We start from the raw sequence: 17,488 nt of genomic DNA, 5'->3' as shown, positions 1-17,488 counted from the left end.
TTAGCCTGACAAGCCAGACCCACATCAAGATGTTGGGTCTGGGAACTCACCATTGGCAGGGCTCTGGGTGGGTTATATTAGGCATGCAGCAAGTGTACATTTTGTCCTCAAAGTTTATGTGTTAGAAGCAGGAAAAATAGGCAAGTGTAAGGCTTTGAGTGAGTGTGACAAGGGCCAAAGTGTGATGGCTAGATGACTGGATCAGAGCATTTCCAAAACTGCAGCTCTTGTGGAGTGTTCCCGGTCTGCAGTGGTCACGTCGACGCGCTGGTCATCTCACCTTCCGCGTGAGGGTTTGAGTGTTCAGCGCGCCGTGTGCCGTCTGGCTGCCGGGTGACAGCGCGGGTTGCCACGGCAACTCTGCGCGCGTCACTCGGCGCCTCCGATGCGCGGTCGAGACTATGATGCCTCAAACGGGGTTGAGTCCCTTCGCTTATACCCCGATCTAGTCTCTTTTCTGGTGCACCAGAGGGGGGACTATTTTGGCTGATAAGCCTGGGTGGCCTGAGGATTACAGTGAGGCTTCCCCGCCGCGTACATCTCTGTGGGCCCCTCACTCCTCTATCGCATCGCAAGCATGTTGAGACTGTGTTCGTGGGTGGTCTATGCTCTCTCACGAGAGCATGGCCACGTCGGCGCGCTGTTCGTCTTGCCTTTTTCATAAGGGCTTGAGTGTTCAGCGCGCCGTGTGCCGTCTCACGGCCACGCCCACTGTCTCACGTGTCTGCTGGTAGCTTACAGATGGGATTGCTGGTCCTTGAAAGGGGACCTAGCATTTCATTTGGGGCTCTAGCAGAGGACAGATGTCAATCGCTGCATCGGAGAGAGGGCTGTTATGTGTTGAAAATGAAGATGATGCTGAGATTCCCACCGTAATAGTGGGCGCTCGTGCTGAATCAGATTCATACTTGACAGCCATGCTTTCCCGGATGGCTGAGGCATAGTGCAACGCGTAAATCGCCTTGCCTGCCCCTTGCCTTTTTTCGGATGTGCATTGGAAGGCTTTGGCATTGTGGAACTATTGGTGCCAAAATATGGAACACCAATAGGGCCATAATCTGGTTTTCCTCTCTCTCACTACCCTCATCGGTGGGGTGGCAGTGCCACTGGCAGGCCACCTCCGCCCTGCTTAGTGCACGAGGGTAGTTCTGAGCTGAGGTTGAGCTGCGCACAGCGCTGGCCCTTGGCTAGACGATGTCCACCCTGGTCCAGAAACACAATTGACCCGGATTTGGTCTGGAACTGTTCTTCCCCGGAGGAGGGCCGGGTGGAAAACCATTAGTAATTCTGTTCCGCCACTGATGTTAAAAACAGCCAGTGGTACCCAAAAAAAAAAAAAAAAAAGAGCAGTTCCAATACCTCTGGGTCTCGGGAGTTCAGGAATGGCAGCGTGTGACGCTACAGAGCCTCGCCGCTTTCATTCCCCTCCCCACAAGAGGGCGAGAATGGCAGTGTGTGACGCTACAAAGCCTCGCCACTCTCATTCCCCTCTTCTCAGCGGTGCGTGGACAACAGTGCGCGACACTATGCCTCGCCACTCTTGTTCCCCGCTGAGGAAGGAGGTGAGGCAGACCGTGCGCAACGCCACAAAGCCTTGCCACGCTCAGCCCCTCCTTCATTTGGGAGCGCGCTTGGCGGTGGTCGGCGCTCCCATGCCTCGCCACCCTCAGACGCCTCTCCCTTCGCCAGCAGGGGGCGCCGGCTGTGGGAACGCACTCAAGCGGCCTCCCCACACTCGCACGCCCCCTCCGCGGACGCAGGTAAGTGTTGCACAGCACACTCAGATCCCACTTCGGGCCGCTCCATGCCGTCCGAGTCGGATCCCTGCATTCCGCGTCGCTGCCCCGCTGCGGGTACGTCTGTGGTTAATCCCCTTGCTCGGTGTCTGGAAGCCTGGCTAGAGCTTCCCAGCCCGTCTCGGGGCCGTACCATCAGACTCGGCTATGCGATTCAGTTCGCCAGGCGTCCCCCTAAGTTTGGGGGCGTTCACTTCCCAGTAGCGAAGGAGAACGCCCCCGTACTGGCGAAGGACGCGATGGAGCCGGTCCCTCCAGCCGATATGAGGTCCGGGTTCTACAGCCCGTACTTCATTGTACCCAAGAAAGGCGGCGGGTTATGGCCGGTCTTGGACCTGCGATTCTTGAACCGGTCCCTTCACAGGCTGCCGTTCAGAATGCTAACGCAGAAGCACATCTTCAGGTGCGTCCGTCCCCAAGATTGGTTTGCAGCGATCGACCTGAAGGACGCGTACTTTCATTCTCGTTTCCCCTCGACCGGCCCTTTCTGCGCTTAGCGTTCGAGGGACGGGCATGTCAGTACCGCGTCTTGCCCTTCAGCCTGTCCCTGTCGCCCGCGTCTTTACGAAGGTTGCGGAGGTGGCCATTGCCCCCATGAGAGAGCATGGTGTTCGCATTCTCAACTACCTCGACGACTGGCTGATCCTTGCCCAGTCGTGAGAGCAGTTGTGCGAACACAGGGACAAGGTGCTCAGTCACCTCAGCCAGTTGGGACTTCGGGTCAACTGGGAGAAGAGCAAACTCTGTCCCACACAGAGGATCTCTTTTCTCGGTATGGAGATAGACTCGGTCGCCATGACAGCGCGCCTCACCGAGGAGTGCGTCCAGTCAGTGTTGAACTGCTTGAATTCGTTCAAAGGCAGGACAGCGGTACCACTGAAACATTTTCAGAGGCTCCTGGGGCATGTGGCATCCGCAGCCGCAGTAACGCCGCTCGGATTGCTTCATATGAGACCGCTTCAACGCTGGCTACACGATCGAGTCCCGAGATGGGCGTGGCACAGCGGTTCCCTCAGCGTCCAAGTGACTCCGAGGTGCCGCCAAACCTTCGGCCCGTGGTCGGACGCTCTGTTTCTCCGGGCGGGAGTCCCCCTAGAACAAGTGTCCAGGCACTCCGTTGTCTCCACGGATGCCTCATCCACGGGCTGGGGTGCCACGTACAACGGGCTTGCAGTTTCGGGTCTGTGGACGGGGCCTCAACTGCAATGGCATATCAATTGCCTCGAGTTGTTAGCAGTTCGTCTTGCACTCAGCCGCTTCAAGGTGCCGCTCAGAGGCAAGCACGTTCTGGTCCGGACGGACAACACTGCGGCCGTAGCATACATCAACAAACAGGGTGGTCTACGCTCCAGTCGCATGTCGCAACTCGCCCGCCATCTCCTCTTTTGGAGTCAGAAGCATCTGAGGTCGCTTCGTGCTGTTCACATTCCGGGCCTGCTCAATCGTGCGGCCGACAAGCTGTCACGTCAGCAGGTACTTCCGGGAGAATGGCGACTCCATCCCCAGGCGGTCCAGCTAATCTGGAGTCGTTTCGGGGCCGCACAGGTAGACCTGTTTGCCTCCCCAGAGACGACCCACTGTCAGTGGTTTTATTCCTTGACCGAGGGGACCCTCGGGTCGGATGCCCTGGCCCACAGCTGGCCCCGGGAAGAACGCAAGTATGCGTTTCCCCCAGTGAGCCTTCTTGTGCAGACACTGTGCAAAGTCAGGGAGGACGAGGAGCAGGTCCTGTTGGTCGCTCCGTATTGGCCCAACCGGACTTGGTTCCCGGAACTAGTGCTCCTTGCGACAGCACCTCCCTGGCCCATTCCTCTGAGGCAGGACCTCCTGACTCAGAGACGGGGCACCCTATGGCACCCGCGTCCAGACCTCTGGAAACTCCATGTTTGGTCCCTGGACGGGACGCGGAGGTTCTAGGTGACCTACCGCAAGCGGTAGTTGACACCATCACTTCCGCTAGAGCCCCCTCTACGAGGTGCCTCTATGCGTTGAAGTGGAACCTGTTCGTCGATTGGTGCTCTTCTCGCCGAGAAGACCCCCGAAGATGTTCGGTCGCATCTGTGCTTACCTTTCTACAGGATGGGTTGAAGCGAAGGCTGTCTCCCTCCACCCTCAAAGTCTATGTCGCCGCTATCGCCGCCAATCATGAGCTCGTAGATGCAAGATCTCTAGGTAAGCACGATCTGATCGTCAGGTTCCTTAGGGGAGCGATGAGATTAAATCCGCCTTGTCCTCCCTCCATACCCTCTTGGGACTTAACTCTGGTGCTAACTGCACTACAGAGAGAACCTTTTGAGCCTCTGCAGTCAGCTGAGTTGAAAGTTCTGTCGTTAAAGACAATACTCCTGACTGCGTTGGCCTCCATCAAGAGGGTAGGGGACCTGCAGGCATTTTCGGTCGACGAATCGTGCCTGGAATTCGGGCCCGGTAACTCTCATGTGATCATGAGACCCCGGCCTGGATATGTGCCCAAGGTTCCCACTACTCCCTTCCGGGACCAAGTGGTGAGCCTGCAAGCGCTGCCTTCGGAGGAGCCAGACCCAGCCCTAGCTTTTCTCTGTCCCGTCCGTGCTCTCCGGACTTACGTGGACAGAACGCAAGCTTCAGGACCTCAGAGCAGCTCTTCGTCTGTTACGGAGGACAGCAGAAGGGAAAGGCTGTCTCCAAGCGGAGGATGGCCCACTGGATAGTGGATGCCATCGTCTTGGCTTATCAGTCCCATGACGTGCCCTGCCCGCTCGGGTTAAGAGCCCACTCCACTAGGGGTGTTGCCTCTTCCTGTGCGCTGGCTAGTGGCGCCTCGCTGACAGATATTTGTAGAGCTGCGGGCTGGGCGACACCTAACACGTTCGCTAGATTCTATAGCCTCCGTGTAGAGCCAGTTTCTTCCTGTGTGCTCACTTCCCATAGTCAGTAACACAGAAGTGACCGTTCTAGTGTCGGCTTGCTGCGCCATTCCCTCCCCTATGGTAGACGGATGCGTGCGCTTATTCTGCTCCAGTCGAGTTCCCCGGATCGGCGAACCCTGTTGAGTCCTCCGCAACCCGCGGCAGTCGGACGTGGCGGAGCGTTCGACGCCAGGTCTAACACTCGTATGCATTGGTGGAACTTGTGTTAGGCTGGGTTCCGTATGTAGTGACCCCCATGGCGGTCCCATATGTGTATTCTTCCACGGTACGGCTCCCTACGGCGAGCCCGTGTCTTTCCCTTGGCAGAGTTCCTCTGCCGTCCCAGGTACGTGTTGTCTCCCTCCTAATGGCCGGGGCCACCCCTGGGACTTCCGTATGTTGTGCTGCCCACGGCCAGCCCATACGTGTACTCTCCACATGTTAACTCCCTCTGGGCATGATGTGGCTTCCGCAGCTGCCTTCACAGGCACGCTTTCCCAGCGTTATCCAATACAGTCAGCTGAGTGGGTCTTGCGGAAAAGCAGCTTTGACTCTCCCTGCGTGAACCTACCCGCCTGCATCAGATCGGGGTCTGTGGGGCTCATCGCTGGGCGCTGGAAGTGGTTGTAACTATGGCGTTTTCCATAGGGGATCCCAATTCGTCGGTACGTCCGAGGTACGTCCGACGTACGTCGAACGTGACCGACTGAATGGGAACGTCTCGGTTACGTATGGTAACCCTCGTTCCCTGAAGGAGGGAACGGAGACGTACGTCCCGTCGCCACAGTTGCTGTACCATCACTGCAGGTTGAGCCATTACGTGTGGCTCCTCAGTGAAAAACAGCGTGCATTCGCTCTCGCTTCCTGTTTATACCCGCGGTGCGGGGCGGGGCGCGAGATGCAAATCTCGGACGCCAATTGTTCATTGGCCGGTTCTAGATAGCTCGAAGCTGATAGGGGCTCCCAGAAGTGATCCCAATTCGTCGGTACGTCCGACGTACGTCTCCGTTCCCTCCTTCAGGGAACGAGGGTTACCATACGTAACCGAGACGTTTTCTTTTACATCACGTGGATGGCCGGGTGTGTGTGCGTCACTGACCTGGGGAATACATGGCACCAGGATGCACTATGGGAAGAAGGCAAGCTGGCAGAGGCAGTGATGCTTTGGGCAATGTTCTGCTGGGAAACCTTGGGTCCTGCCATCCATGTGGATGTTACTTTGGCATGTACCACCTACTTAAGCATTGTTGCAGACCATGTACACCCTTTCATGGAAACGATATTCCTTGGTGACTGTGGCCCCTTTCGGCAGGATAATGTGTCCTGCCAAAAAGCAAAAATGGTTCATGAATGGTTTGAGGAGCACAACAATGAGTTTGAGGTGCTGACTTGGGCTCCAAATTCCCCAGATCTCAATCCAATCGAGCATATGTTGGATGTTCTGCAAAAACAATTCAGATCTATAGAGGCCCAAACTCGCAACTTACAGGATTTACAGGATCTGCTAATAACAATCAATAACCACAGCATGCCTTCAGGGGTCTAGTAGAGTCCATGACTCATCGGGTCAGGGCTGTTTTGGCAGCAAAAGGGATACCAAAACATTAGATGTGTAACATTTTTAAATTGTCACAGTTCTAATAACTCTTAGGATGTCAAAATTTAATACAACAATTAGTGCGAAAAGTGACACTGTGTCATTGAAGAAGTGTTTTTTTGGATGAACAATTTATAACATATATAATAACCATATCTGAAGATCACATTCAGAATAAACTTAGTCTTTATGGAAAAAATAACCATCAGGACAGACAATCAAGACAGTTTGTTGCTGCATATTTCTGTAAATAAACAGTGAATGATAGAAAGTCACACTAACATATTCTGAGCCATTTAACAAGACAGTTACAATGTAAGTAGAAGCACATGTGAAGCTTCATCAAATGGAATAACATGTTTAATTTCCAACAACTAAACAATGTAATGTTTTACAGGAGAGTTTTCCAACCCGGTTCAGATAAAGAAAAAGCTGAACAAAACCAGCCAAAAGATAACAAAAAAAGCCAATAGTAAAAGGTTCCTGAATATACTGATGAGTCAGAATAAAAGAGAATCCTGAAATAGCAAATGGCATATAGATAATAGGCATAATCACAGTAGTTATTAGAATGACATAAAATGCTCTTTTCTTCATGTGGTTTTCCACCTCTCTATCTCTCCCTCTCTCTCCTGGTCCTGACTGCTTCAGAGCTCTGCGAACAGCCAAACAGCAGAACAACTGAATGAAGAGGAAGAGGAGGAACTGAATAGAGTAGAAGCATACATAAATATAAAAATGACTTGAGACCATAGTAAACATGCAGCACAAACAGGATCCAAGAGTGATTATCCAGGCCGCAGTGCAGCAGATCACTCTATATCTGAGAGGTTTGTACTTCAGAAAGGTTACAGGATGAACCACTGCCAGGTAATGCTCAACACACATCAGACACTGAAACAGAGGAAGACCAGTGATGAATAGTCCTAATTTAAAATATTTCAGTGTCTTGAGATTTGAAAACCAACGATCAAGTACATGGACCAAAATGTTCAGACAGTTCCCAATCTCACAAAAAGAGAGATTGAGGATGAAGAACTCTGATGCAACTCCACTTCCTGTTCCTGTGATGATGAGCCATATAACATAGGAGTGTGTAGGAAGACCAAAAAGGAAATTGAAGCTGTGCAGACAAAGATCCAAAATTTTCATTAGCCCAATGAACTGAGTTGTGGAGAATGTAGATGCTTCAGGTGTGGTGAAGTTCACTGTACAGTTATTCATGTCTTCCTTCTATCTCTAAATATCTCAGAGAAAAATGTGTTCTATGGAAAATAAGAAATGTTAACATATACATGTACCTAAATTTGCATGCAGAGCTTACAGCTTAAACAGCTTAAAATATCTTCATGGTCTGTATAAATAAAATTAGATTTGCAAAGCATCTGATTTTATCAAAAGCCTATTTAGCTGCGGTCCCACTTTAACAGAACAGAATAGCTCAAATGGGCCGCGTACCTTTCAAACACAAGACATAAACAATGTAAAAAAGCTCAAAATGATAATCATTTGTCATTTGTCTCAAGAACTCAGTCTCAAGTTCACACAGAATTAATGCTCAAAATTAGCTGAATGGAGTTTAATAGGGTACAGAGTAAACAGGTCAACAACGTGTCCCATTATATCTGTCGGTTTATCATTATTAAACTAACAAACTTCACAATTTAGACTGCACGAAAGTTTGTCAAAAATTTCACATTTGAAATACATTGTATTATATACTTATAATACAAAATGCAAAACAACTTAATTTAGCTTATAATTAAACTTAATTTTGCAAAACAAATAATAATTTGTAAGAGCAAATAAGAGTACGTTCCCTATGTTTAAATAGAAAATGTCATGTTTTTAAGAAGAGTTTAGTACCTGAAGAGTGAATGTCCAGTCTCTTTATGTGTGTATAAATATCAGTGATGTGTTTTTAACATGCAGGCATAAGAATATACTGTATGTGTATATGACCATCTGTTTCATGTCACATAAAACATGGCATATTCAAATATATAAAGTAAAGAAATGTAAGGTTCAAAAAGACAGTCATATATCTGACTTAATATTTGACTGGACTGGACTGAGACTGACTGACTTGAATGTAAAATTGTTCATTATTTGCAAACAACACAACTGATTCACATCTTTAGTAATTATTAAGCATTAAAACAACAGTATATGGAAATGGTAACACGGTCAAAGCTTAAGTATTTTATTGGATAAACAAATGACAGACTTGCAGCAATCTGAGTGTGAGTAGAAAGACACCAACTTTCTAACACAAGTTGAACAGAATGCACTAATAATAGGCCTAATAAAAATAGAATTGACATTTATATTCTTCATGGGCTAAAATAGAATCAGTCTTATCACAGTGAAGAAGAAAATATTATCTGAAGAGGAAATGTATAGTTCCCTTTCGAAAGGGAACTCGCGCTGCGTCAGCTTCGACGCTACGGGGAACGCCTCCAGCGTGACTGGTGCCTGAAATCACATTGAATCACGTCAATCCGATTGACCGGCGACAGCCTATGATGTCATCAAGGTGCGACCAGGAAGTATATTAGGGAGCCTTGCCAACATGACAGTATCTTTTTCGTCTTCAGGGACTGTTTTGCCTGTCTTCACGTGAAACGTCTACAAGAAGGATAACAATGAAGTGTGCTGAGAACGCCACTTCTGCAGGTGTGTTTTGAATGTGTATCTTGCGCTTTGGATACACACACACTTTGCATTTACTGTCTGGGAGAAGAGCATGCATGAGAGGTTTGCGAACCTCTTGTGAAAGTATTTGTGAGCGTTGTCCTCTGGAAACGCTCCGCTCTCGGTGGGACCTCTTCTCGAGGGGAGAGGTTTCAGCATCTGGGAACGGCCACGCTCGAGCTGGGGCTGAGCGGCGTCTAAATACCAAAAGCGCTTCCCAGATGGATCTGGCTCGTCGCTTGGAGACAGTTATGGTTCTTGAGGACGATCCAGATCGCGAGAGGCGGACCTCGGAGGAAGGAGCTGGATTTATGTTCCTCCTCCTCGTCTGCTGCTCTTCCACTCGAGCAGAGGATGGGTGAGTCAGTTAAAAATGCTGAAGCTTTTCTTACCATCCTGTCCCATGTACGGGAGTTGCTGGAAGTCATGGAACGCGCTGCGGGTAGACTGCAGCTGCCTTTGCGGCGCGTGAGGAGAAAGGCTGAGCGTCCAAACAGTTCGGACGATCGGTTTCTCTCCGCCCATGACCTCCCAACTCCTGGGAGTCTTCCATTCCTTCCAGATCTCCATCAGCAGATCTCGAGGGAATGGAAGAAACCATACTCAGCCCCGCATCTGTCGACATCGGCGAGCTAGATGTCGCTGATGTCGAGGGACTGCCTGGCTGGGTATGTGTCGATGCCGCCCGTGGACGAGATGTTATGTTTATCTCGCCTCTGGGCGGCCGGCGACACTGTGGCTCCCACCTTGCCGGTCTAAACGCCTGAACGGCAGGGCGTACATGTCAGTGGGTCGCGCTGCAGCGGCTTTGCACACCACAGCTGTGTTGTAGGCTTATCAGGCGGACCTGCTGAGGGACCTCGATCAGGGGGGAGGGGCCCCCCTGAGGCGGTAGTCGATTCGCGCCGGACCGCGGTTTTCGCTCTCCGGGCCACCGTACAGATAGCGCCGATGGCGGCGAGGGTGGCCACGGAGAGACATCTGTGGTTAAACCGTTTGGACATCGGGGAGAAGGAAAAAATCCTTTCTCCCTGATGCCCCGGTTTCGCCATCTGAACTTTTCGGCACCTCCGTAGAGGCGGTGGTGGGAAAGTTCGGAGAGGCGAAGGCGCGCTCGGCGGCATTCAGGACATGCATTCCGCTGAGGTCCGGGACCGCGCCCAGGCAGTCGGGTGTCCCTGGCCCGTCCCAGTCTGAGGGCTGGAGACAGGAACAGAGAGCCAGTGTGGCCTCTCGAGCGCCCCCACTGAGGACCACGGCGCAGAGGAGGCGGGACACCCGCTACGGAAAGAGGAAGGAAGCTGGAGCTGGCAACCAGGACCAGCGTAGGCAGCGGACTCCGCCCCCGAGGGGACGCAGGTGAACGCTGCCTCTTCCCTTCCTCTGGTTTTTCCCCGGGCGCTTTACATCAGGCCGGTGGGCCCATGGTGAGCAGAAATGTAAGAATTCTAATGGCCCGCCTGGCTTGGTTGTGAGAGCGCCCCCCTCAGGATGGCGGGCGGATACTAGCCTTATGGCTGGCTGGAAGCACCGCTGGGAGCGATTGGTGAGTCCCCCTCTCTGAGGGCGAAAATTTTTCAAAACTATGTTTTTCAGAACTCCTATACCTTCGCTCGCCTGAGAGGTTTTCTGGGGAAATTTGGATCGCCGCTGGATCTTCGCAGGGCCTGCAGCTCCCTGTGAGTAAGCTAAGAACGATCTTCTTTGCAACATTATGTGGTTGTGTGTGAATACTTCACTTTCTGCTAGAGAGTTTGCTGCCTCTCCGTGCTATGTTTCCCCACTATGTGGGTAACTGTATTGCGCTCTCGCCTGAGGGCATATAGCGTTGGGGGCGAGCTGTGTTTTTCCTAGCGTAAAGTGAAGAGTAGCTGAAGACCGGGTACGCGCTAATGCACGAGCTGTAGTGAGATCTGCGCCCAGCTCTGCGGGGCTTTGGGAAAAGGGTTTTTGGGGCCTCATCGTGTAATATTAGAGGTGATAATATTTCTTTCCCGGGCCCTGAGTAGATCTAGTGCGGACTTATGTCGCACCACTTGGCCTAGGCTTTGTCAAGGATGGGGGCGTTCCCTTTTAATGAAGATGTTCGCCCCTGGGCTGTCTTTTTAATTAAGAACATGGCGTTGTTTATGCATCCTTGTTTCAGCCTCCTCTGTTACAGAGTCGTCCGGCCAAGGCCCGCCCCCTTCTCTGCGTTCTGGGGTCACGTGTAATGCAGACGAGGTGTTGCAGGAGACAGCGACTTTGCCAGTGGTCGTGGGGTGGAATTAAGTGTCTTTCGCCGGTTTGCGACTAGACTTTATCTGCTGTTTCCGCCTTTCGGAGCTTGGTGGCTGCCATCTGCTGGCGGCCCCCGGCCTCTTCCTGGAGGATGGTACGGCCGGTGGATTTCACATTTCTGTGATATTGTTCCCTTGCTTTATGTCTCTGCTCCACCTCCTTTAGGGCCCGGGTCGAGCTGAACATCGGATAATCCTTCTGTCTGTACGGTTCTGGTCGGATGCTCCCCTGAGGCCCGAGCATTGCCAATGGCTGACGCCCTCGCACTTATGTTGGCCGCTGCATGGAAAGTAAGCAGCCGCCCCTATGCAGGTGACGTAAGTTGTACTCCCCTCGCTTTAGAGGGTCTTTGTTTAAGCACTTCCGCTGAGTACACTGCTGTTGGCAATGTGATTAGGTCCATGTTTGTAAGCACTGCCCGAGAGACTGCGCCGTCCTGGGGGCCCTAGGACTCGGCGAAGCAGTTGTACCTAGCTGCCTCTGGGATGGAGCAAGCCCCAGGTGCGGGCATAGGAGCCAGCTGGCTGTGAGCGGCCAGCTTGGGCGGTCTGGGCAGTAGGACTTCAAGACAGGTAGTAGGCGTTAACTGGCCTCCTTGCAGGAAAGTCCCGCCACCATGGCCCACGAGTGGGCCTCGGAGGCTCTTCTCCACTGGTGTCAACGTCAGCAGTGACCCGTCATTTGGCCCTGGGGATGAGTCCCCAGGTGTTAACTGGATTTCCAGGCCTTCGTCAGCAGCAGACAGCTGCCGTCAGCCCAGGTAGAATCAGCCAGCCTTCTTAAAGTCTCGGCAGGATCCTTGGAATCTGCAGACCCCCTATTCGGGGGATAGGTCCTGCCAGGCCTCCCTGAGGGGTAGGCTCCCGGTCTGGGTTACCTTCGCTCAGGAGCTAGGCCCTGTTCGGCCTCCCTGAGAGCCTGCTGTGGTCAGCAGGCACTGCCTGGTCTCCCCCGAGGGGGCACCATAGGCATTAAGTCCCTCGACGGCTGGTACGAGCTGCTAAATAGGTGGTAGGCCCTACCGGGCCTCCCTATGGGCCTGCTGTGGGGAAGCAGGCTCACTCGACCTCCTTTGCGGATGGCGTTCCTGGGCCCCAGTCACTGGATGGCTAGCACGAGTGCTAGTAGGTAGTAGGCCTCATCCGGCCTCCCTGAGTGACCTCCCTGGAGGCAAACTCCCGGTTCCCAGCCACTGTGGCGGTGAGCATGAAGTGCTATGAGTAGCACTTTCTGCTATCAGGTGGTAGGCACGGTAGCCTCCCTGATGAATAGCTCACGGTTCCCGGTCGCTGTGGTAATGAGTGTGAAGTGCTACGAGTAGCACGTTCTGCTATCAGGTTGTTAGGCATTGTGGCCTACCTGAAGGCAAGCTCCCGGTTCCCAGTCGCTGTGGCAATGAGCGTGAAGTGCTGCGAGTAGCACGTTCTGCTATCAGTTGGTAGGCACGGTTGCCTCCCTGAAAGCGAGCTCCCGATTCTCTGGAGCGAAGCGCCATGGACGGCATGTTCTGCCACCAGGTGGAGGCATTGCGCCTCCCTGGAATCGTTCCCCGGTCCCCAGTTTCGGTAACGGATTGTAGCATGGGCTGCTATCAGGCAAGCTGCACGGGCTTCCCTGAGGGGATTCGCTTTGGAGTAGTAGGCCCACGTGGCCTCCTCTGAGGGCACGCTCTGGCTCGTGGTTCCTGGTCAGTTCCAGTCACTGAGCAGAGGCCGGCTCCCCGGCCGCTGTGGTGGATGTAAAGTGCTATGAATGGAAAGCACGTTCTGCTATCAGATGGTAGGCATGGTACCTCCCTGAAGCCAGCTCCCGGTCCCCAGCCGCTGTGGATGAGCATGAAGTGCTATGAGTAGCACGTCCAGCTAAGCTGTGACAGAGGAATGCCCGATTTCTTTGCAGTTGGTAGGCCCGCATGGCCTCCCTGGTGAAGCGAGTCCCTGGTCTTCCCAGCTACCTCGAGGGCTAGCGAGACTGCGATCAGGTCTTTGGCCCGTTTTTGGCCTACCTGAGGGCGAGCGCTCCTGTTAGATGCGCGAGCAGTCGACACATGTTACCAGGTGGAGGCCCCTCCCGGCCTCCCTGGGGAACGAGTTCCCCAGGCGGGAACACATAACTGGCTTTACGCTGACAGCTAGTGGTCACCCGCTATCAGGCGCCGGTCTCTGGCCGTTCGCGATTCCTGAAGGCGATGTTCTTACCCTAGCATGACGAGACGTCACTGCGACTATGCGGTCCATGCAGGAGCGGGACCTTCATAGTCTGCCTACGGCATGGTTTCCTACCGGGCACGCTTATGAGCTCCTCTCAAGTGAGGGTCTGCTATGAGCTTACGGCTGCCTGGCGCTGATTTATGGTTGTAGGCCCCTCGGGGCCTCCCTGGTGTATCAGCCTGTAAGGCCCTTTGGCCTCCTAAGCACGTTTTAAAGTAAGTGCTTGGTAGATCCGAGGATTGAGCGGCTTGACTCCCCTCGCTAGCAAGGGTCTTATAGCACTTCGCTGAGCGCTGCTCTCCGGGATAACCCGTCTCTGAGGTCCGGCTAGTCGGTGACACTGCCTTTCTTGCAGCACCCTACCGGGATGTCTCTTCGGAGGCGAGTACCAGAGGCTCTGTACTGTACAGACAGGGTTGACCGTATTACGTGTCCCATAGCAGACTGGGTCACCAGGTCAGGTCTCCCTGGTGGCATTCGGTGAGAACCTCCCGAATAGTGACTGGCATAGGGTTCCCTCGTAGTTCCCTTGCCACGCTCCCTTAAAGGAACCCCTTCTAAGTCGAATGGGTTGATTCCAGGCCTTCAAGCAAGGCCTGGGAAGGACCTCATGTGTGTGAAGGTTCCTTCTCAGGTGATAGCTTGGGCTTTGACCGTAGAGAGCGCTGTCACTGACAGCCTAACGTGACTAGAAGGGGAGTGGTTCAGGCATTTCAGCAAGATTTGCTTGTCTTGACAGTTGTCACTGCCAGTGGGCATGCACTCCCGTCGGCATGGTGGCGTGGGTATATCGTTCCCCGTAGCGTCGAAGCTGACGCAGCGCGAGTTCCCTTTCGAAAGGGAACGTCTCAGGTTACGAATGTAACCATTGTTCCCTGAGAACAGGGAACGAGACGCTGCGTCGCTTTGCCATGCCGCAGGGCCTGCCTGCCGAAAAACAGTCCCTTCAGACGAGTAGATACTGTCATGTTGGCAAGGCTCCCTTATATACTTCCTGGTCGCACCTTGATGACATCATAGGCTGTCGCTGGTCAATAGGATTGACGTGATTCAATGTGATTTCAGGCACCAGTCATGCTGGAGGCGTTCCCCGTAGTGTCGAAGCTGACGCAGCGTCTCGTTCCCTGTTCTCAGGGAACAATGGTTACATTCGTAACCTGAGACGTTTTCCCATGCAAACAATCTTTACAAATCTGAAATTGGTGTGTAATGCAGTGAACACCTGATATGCAAATTTTTGAAGTGTCAAATTTGAATACACAGTAAATGTGTTATGATTAGATTTCAAGTCAAAATAAGTAATTGTTGCCTCAATAGAAAATATTAACTCTTTCCCCACCAGCTTTTTTTTTTAAAGTAGCCAACCACCGAAAAACCATACATATTTCTCTATGTTGGGTGATATTAAAATAAAGTTGCAGAATAAACAAGATCCAAGAGTTATTATCCAGACCGCAGTGCAGCAGATCACTCTATATCTGTGTGGTGATGTAATCAGCCCTCATATGGTTAATTCCCAAATATGGTGTGTCCGCGTATATAAAAAGAAATGGCGGCGGAAGGAAGGAAAACGAGGGGAGAAATATCAGATAGTGATAATGAACAAGAAATGGATTTTCAAGAAGTAAGATTTAAAAGGAAGAAAAAGAATAGCATGGGTGATGGATCTGATTGTGAACAAACAAGTAATAAAACAAAGCAAACAAGAGGTGTATATGATAAAGAGGAAGAAAGAGAAATCAAGGTACTAATTACTTTTGCTAAGCAGTCAGAACAACAAATTCATCCTGTTAAGCTATCGAAGGCAATTGAGAAAGAGATCGGAGTAGTAAAAGCTGTAGAGTATCTAAACAATGGAAGAATAATGATTAAATGTAAGGATGAAAAACAAAAACAAAAAATGTTGAAACTGAAATCACTGGCAGGAGGAAAATTATCATCCACAGAAATAGGTAATGGAATCAGAGGAGTTATCTCAGGAGTGCCTCTAAATGTAAGTGATGGTGATATCAAAGAAAATCTAAGTGGAGGAACAGTTGTATCTACTAGAAGATTGCAGATGTGGAAAGACAACCAAAGATGTGAGAGTATGAGTGTAATGATTCAGTTTGAAGGGAATAATCTACCTACAAGAGTGAAGCTGGGATTTGTTAGCTAATATATAATTGTTTGTTAGCTAATAGCTAATAATTTCCTGGATGGCATGCCATAATGTGTATGTGTATGTATGTATGTATATATATATATATATATATATATATATATATATATATATATATATATATATATATATATATATATATATATATATATATATATATATATATATATATATATATATATATATATATATATATAATTTCCATCACATGTAAATATTTTATTATTATTTAAAATTATTATGATATACATAATTTCTTAACAGTGTAAGACCACTTTCACACATAGTTTTACCAATTTATACCTATATTGCAATTACCATAGATTTGTGGATTAAGTAAATTAATTGTCATGAGGCCCAAACACAAAGCTTACATCCACCACAACCTGAAATATAATATTGCATTGGTTAGATACATTTCAGAAAAATAACTACTTGTGTTATTACATTAAGTGGAACATTATCCCATAAACTATGCAGACATTTTGAATGAGTGATTAGAATTTTGTATTATTTTTAAAAAAAGTTATGAGGTGGTGGAAATGACTGGGTGTTGTGGAAATGACAATGAATGGACGTCCATGTAGAAAAACTGAAAAAAATTATTTGAAACCCATTTAACAAATCATTAGTCATTAGTCTGTTTGGTTCCATAACCAGATGAACAGTTACAGTCTTACTGTAAACAACTTTAACCACAAATAGTCACATGAAAAATGTAATCTTAAAAATAGATGAAAAGGCATTTCAACAAATATATATTTGAATAAATACATTAGCGTTGTACATTTCAATAAAAAAAAATATTCATATGTAGCCACTCAATCTATGAATTGCACCTTGTAAGCATAAATGTAATTTCCACCTCACCTTTGTGATTTCCACCCAAAGAGGTAATATGGTGGAAATGACGGTGGTGGAAATGAGTATCCTACAGTATTTTGTAAAAAAATCCAAGCTAGTATTACAGATTAGCTATGAATTGGTAGCAAGCATTGCATGCATGCAAAATACATCTCTTTGTGTTAAAAAAACACATTATTTACAAACTCATTTGATGTTACGCTATGTTTGGAAATGACATACAATAAAAATATTTTCATTTCAAGCAATGTTTACCTTGAGTTTTCTTATCCAAGTTGCTGAAGAAATTTAAAATCTCCTCCATGTCAGACATGTGTTGTGATGTCATTGTTCATCTCCATAGAAACTACCCAAACAATCTTTCAAAAAAAACTTTTTTAAAGGGACATTACAGCGTTGTGGTGGAAATGACGGCAATACTGTGGGACAACTACATTTTGTATATAAAATAACATTAATAGTTGTATGACCTTAAAAATCTCAATTATGTTTTGATTATTTTACTGATACTTTATTCAGTCATATTAAAAAAACAATTGAGAAATAATTTTTTTACACTTCTTTTTCATTATTGAAGATTAGAAGTCTGGGTGTGGGACAAGCACAAAACAGCAATATTTGCATGTATAATGATGTTTAAAAAGGTGAAAAAATCATTATAGACTACCGGTAAAAAGTTCCTAAAGTACTTTCATTGTAAATTTAACTATGAAAGTGTGAATTTTTCAAAATTAAATGTTTTTTATAAAATATGATCAAAGGAAATGAAAGTGCCCATAGTCTAAGAATTGCCCATACGTATATGTATGTGTATGTATATGGGAATATTTAGGTATATTTAGGTGTATACACAACACCTAAATAACTGAAAACAATAACATGAAATTATTATTTTAATTAAAAAGGTAGTGTTTTACTTACCTAGGTTTCTAATCCGATCAAAGTTCCCTTAAATATTTCCGTTTTGGAAATGGCTTTTATATTCTTACAATGTATTT

General features: G+C 49.2%; 2 protein-coding genes across 2 annotated transcripts in view; one reads left to right on the top strand and one right to left on the bottom strand.

The window, feature by feature from the left end:
• The window catches only part of LOC307137025 (uncharacterized protein), a 636,016-nt gene that overhangs the window by 437,163 nt on the left and 181,365 nt on the right, over positions 1–17,488 (top strand). The gene's annotated exons all lie outside the window — the stretch shown is intronic.
• Positions 1–17,488, bottom strand: part of LOC307137817 (chemokine XC receptor 1-like) — a gene marked incomplete at both ends in the record, with an annotated part of 33,784 nt that overhangs the window by 1,776 nt on the left and 14,520 nt on the right. The window lies entirely within an intron of this gene.

Source organism: Gobio gobio, assembly GCF_949357685.1.
Source record: "Gobio gobio genome assembly, chromosome: 14".
NCBI lineage: Eukaryota > Metazoa > Chordata > Actinopteri > Cypriniformes > Gobionidae > Gobio > Gobio gobio.
Note: the sequence above shows the minus strand (reverse complement) of the source record. Positions and strands in the feature narration are given on the sequence as shown.